This window comes from Echinops telfairi, unplaced genomic scaffold (assembly GCF_000313985.2).
Source record: "Echinops telfairi isolate 266 unplaced genomic scaffold, ASM31398v2 ScPeMD7_2010;HRSCAF=2546, whole genome shotgun sequence".
Classification (NCBI taxonomy): domain Eukaryota; kingdom Metazoa; phylum Chordata; class Mammalia; order Afrosoricida; family Tenrecidae; genus Echinops; species Echinops telfairi.
The window spans coordinates 23,940,611-23,945,372 of NW_022105908.1; the positions used below are offsets into that span (position 1 = coordinate 23,940,611).

Genomic DNA, 4,762 nt, shown 5'->3' on the forward strand with positions numbered 1-4,762 from the left:
TTGCTGCTCTTATAACAATCTGTATATCAATTGTTTCAAGTATATTTGTACATGTTGCCATCACCATTTTCTAAACATTTACGTACTTTCTATTTGAGTCCTTGGTATGCTACCCTTTCCCCTCCTTCCCTCACCCTCCCACCCTCGTGAACGTTTGATAAATGATAAGTTACTATTATTTTCTGCCCTGGATTCCGTGTGTGAAGAGCTCTTATATGTACCAGTGTACATGTTCTAGTCTAGCTGGATTTGTAAAGTAGAACTGGGGTCATATTGGGGGGGAGGGAGGAAAAGCATTAAAGAACTAGAGCAACAGTTCTTAACCTGTGGGTCGTAACCCCTTTGGGGGGGTTGGATGACCCTTTCATGGGGGTTGCCCGATTCATAACAGTAGCAAAATTACAGTAGGAAGTAGCAACAAAAGTAATTTTATGGGTGGGCGGGGTCACCACAACATGAGGAACTATTAAAGGGTCGCAGCATTAGGAAGGTTGAGAAACCACTGAACTAGAGGAATGTTATATGTTTCATCGGTGCTATACTGCACCCTGGCTGGCTCCTTTCTTCCTTGTGATCCTTCTGTGAGAGGATGTCCAATTGTCTACAGATGGGCTTTGGGTCTCCATTCTGGATTGCTTGTTTTGGGTCTTCTGATGCTTGATAACTGGTCCAGTTGACACTTTATGATCACACAGGCTGGTGTGTTTCTTCCATGTGGGCTTTGTTGCTTTCCTGCTAGATGGCTACTTGTGCATCTTCAAGCCTTTAAGGCCCCAGATACCTTTTAATAGCTGAGCACCATCAACTTTCTTCACCACATTTGCTTGTGCACCCATTTTGTCTTCAGCAATCATGTCAGGAAGGTGGTAGGCATCTGCAGGTGCATTTTTATGATCGAAAAACAAATTCCTCAGCATTATTTTCTCGTCTTTTTATCCCTAGTGTGAAAATTTCGATTTTTTTTCAGCTTCCTTTTAATAAGTCCCCAGACTCATCTTGTATCCTTGGATACACTGTTGGCAAATATGCTTAAACATGCTTAGCTCAGGGTAACTCTTGTGTGAATGAGCTAGAACGTAGTAGTAACACTTAGTGCCTCAGCTTGGTGTGAGCTGAATGAATGGCTGTGCTTCAGTGGCTCCACAGTGGTTAAGCACTTGACTGCTAACCAGAAGTTTGGTGGCTTCACCCAGTTTACTGAAAGCATAAATGGTTTCAAGGAATTGCAGTTAGCTCACTTGGAAGGACCATAAACACTGAGTGCATTGGATACCTACTCTTGATAATTATTTTACTTTAAGTTTGGACATAATGTTCAAATGTAGTGATTTGCACTAGTATTTGTTTGTTGAATTAGTATAAGGAATGCTCTTCATGTAATTTTCCCCCCATGTAATCTTTCCATAGGTAGAAGGTATACCTAAAGTGAGAGCTGAAATTGGTCTTAGATTAACAGCAGTGATTAGATTTGTATTTTAAGGGTAGTCATTTTTATAAAGAGGGTAAGTTTTGTATCATTGAAATATCAGCAGCAGTTGTTAAAATCCTATTAGTCAAGTAAGAGTTGGAAAAGTGCACCTTGAATTCCATATTTTATTCAATTTATATAAAATATTTATGATTTTTAGTAGAGCCATAGGCGTTTTTCTTAAATAAAGCTTGTGTTCTTCCTCCCCTGCCTGAATTTGAATTCCTAGCATCTGTTCTATTTTTACTTGTGAGTCTGCATACTGAGGCTGTCTCTGGTTTCATGTTCTGAAGATCAACACCAGGGCACGTCTCTTGTAAGATGAGAATTGTACAATAGGTGACTATTAGAAGAATAAACAAGTCTTCGTAAACACAGTGACACTAGGTGTCTCCTGTTACTGTGACTAAATATGATTTAATAATCATTTCAATGACTAGCTTTTTGCCTAATGAAATAACTGCTAGAAGTGAACTCTGTAGTATTGGCTAAGCTTTATTTTGTATTTGCATTTTTTCCATAAACCGTCTTTTAGGGATCAGTGAGAATAATTTGTTAAATTATTACAAAAAAGCCAAAGCTGTTGGATTAATAAAAAAAAGGTTTGCAAAGCAATATATTGATTTTCATCGTAAAATGAAAGTGTAGTTGTTTTGTTTTAACTTCAAATTGAGCAACATTTGTATTTCTCACACTGTTAGAATCTGCTTGGCTGGCTTAGGTTAGAAAAATTGTTTGTCAGAAGATTACCTTTTGTGTAAATATTGTATAGAAGACTTAATGATATTTATTTTCTCAAAAGACGCAATGATACTATGTTGCTTATTCTGAGGCTGGCTGCCCATTTGGTATGATCATTCTCCATGTCTCTTCTGGGTCCCAGGCTTAATATGACATAATATCAGGCTTTAATGTATGAATTAATTTATTTTGCAGCGCTGATTTAAAATGTTCAGATAATTATGCTTGACCATTTACAATTTCATTGCCTGTAAGTTGCCGTTTCTTTATTTCTTGTACACATGAATGTATGTAATAAAGCTAATAAGCTTGTTTGAATTTGGAATTATAGGACATTTTTGAAGGCAGGTAAAATACTTTAATTTTGTATGCCTTAAATCTTATCACTTCTACTGCTTTAATTCTGGATTGCCTGCATACTTATAGTTTGGCTTTAGGAATAGGTATGCTCAACATTTAAGTTTTTTGTTCCTTTAGCAACAACAGAAGCCACAAAACTATGGCAAGGTAGATTGATTGTGCTTGATAGAATAACCCTGTGAAACTTTGTGAATTTAGTTGAATAGCCAGTTGGGTGCTTTTACCTGGACATTTAGAATAATAAGGAGAAAAGACAGGTGGAGTGTTCAGGGGAATGGGTCAAACCAGTGTGTGGTAATTTATTTTTCCTTTACACTTAATAACTCTGTAGAGAAATGGCTGATTCTAGGTTGTGGCTGGAAATACTTAGAACGATTTGTCATACTAGAAAGCAAGAAAGCTATTAAACATCACTTGACAGTCAACTTCAAAAGGTTCCCACTGGGTAAATTGTCCACTGGGACAATTGGAGAAGGAAAAAGGTAAATATTGTGAATTGAAACATATTTCCCATTAAGTATGTTAAAGTCCCTGAGTTCATAATACTAAAACTAACAAACAACAGCAACAAGAAAATACCTTAGTGGTCACCTTTGGCAGGCTGCCTTTTAGAAGACTTATTTATTTGCCGTTTAGAAGACTTTTTTGGGTAAAGAAAGTGTTTAATTTCTCCCTTTAATCTCTATTGTAAATAAATTAAGAACTAAAGTATCACCAATTAACATCCTCTAATGAAATAATCTAGACTACAGATAATTTTTTTAAAGCAACGTAGTTTATTTTTCTAATTAATTAAGGCCTCAATAGTGTTGCATTGTAATATTTCCATTGCACAGACCTTCTGTTTGATTATTCCTGGTCCATCTACAGTTGGTTCTGCAGTGGTTTCCATTTGCCAGACAGTGTGGCACGGTGAGTTTTGCTCTGGAGGCATTCTGTCAAGTGAATCCTCATTCCAGGGCACTATCACATCCCTTGTCCATCCATCTCTAGCGTGGTTGGCCAAGGAGTCCTGCTTTGGCTGCTAGAGCTTCATTCTGCTGCTTATGATATTCCTGAAATCTCATGGACATTCTTTGTGTCATTTTTAAATATTTCTGTAAGCAATGCTCTGAACACGTAGTCTCTTCAGGTTTCACTACTTCTCTTGTTGTGAAGTCTTTAGCACAGTCCAAAAAGCAGGTTTCTGTAAGTTTATTGTAGGTTCCAAGAAATTCCTTAAACTGTTTCATCTGATTGGATTCTGGTATTTGCGCAGCCACATTATTTTGGTATGTTGGAGTCACCTTTTCTGATGCCCGAGTTTCATTTCTGTTTTGGGATAACAGTTGCTCAACCTTTTCTTGAGTGACTCCAGCAAGTCTGAGGTCTTACTTAGGCACAGATTCCTGCATCCGATGATACCAACAGAGTCCGGGGTGCTTCGCTGCCAATTGTTTGTGGGCGGAGGAGTAGCCGACTACAGATAATTTTAAAGGCAAAGGTACCTTTTTACAAGCTATATGCTCTGATGAGTGTAGTTGACACCACCTGTACCACTGGCATCTTGCAAACACCTCACACCTGGATCCAACCAAGACTGGATTCATAGGAAATAAAAGGTACAGAGGAACTTGTAGAGTCACCCTGGAGGGATGCAGTGTGTAGTCTAGAGTGAAGGAAACACTTAAAACAAACAAACATTTTATTGGGGACTCTTACAGGTCCTTTTTTAAAAATTGTTTTATTAGGGGCTCATACAACTCTTATCACAATCCATACATACATCAGTTGTGTTGAGCACACTTGTACATATGTTGCCATCATTTTCAGAAACATTTTCTTTCTACTTGCTCAGCATTTTTAAGCGTTAATTTTCTTATCTATAAATTGGAACAATAACCTAGCTTACAAGATTATTGCAGTGATTTAAGAGAATATCAAATATAAGGTGCTTGGTACAATGCTAGTACTTAGGTTCTTTTGTTGTTTGCCCTGCATATTAATAATTTTGTTTTTATTTTGAAATGTTTTAATTCTTTTATTGGGAGCTCTTACAGCTCTTATCATAATCCATACCTATATCCATTGTGTTAAACACATTTGAATGCTAATTTAAGTATTAGTTTGAACATTACTTAGTATTCTAATGTTCCCAAAGAATGTCTTTCCCCACAGGTAAGCCAGAGGTGGTACTTCTTTAAAAAAAAAAAA

At 37.1% G+C, this 4,762-nt stretch overlaps 1 protein-coding gene across 1 annotated transcript in view; it reads left to right on the top strand.

Annotated features, from left to right (window-relative positions):
- UBE2G1 (ubiquitin conjugating enzyme E2 G1) overlaps positions 1–4,762 on the top strand; it is a 107,197-nt gene that overhangs the window by 17,962 nt on the left and 84,473 nt on the right. The gene's annotated exons all lie outside the window — the stretch shown is intronic.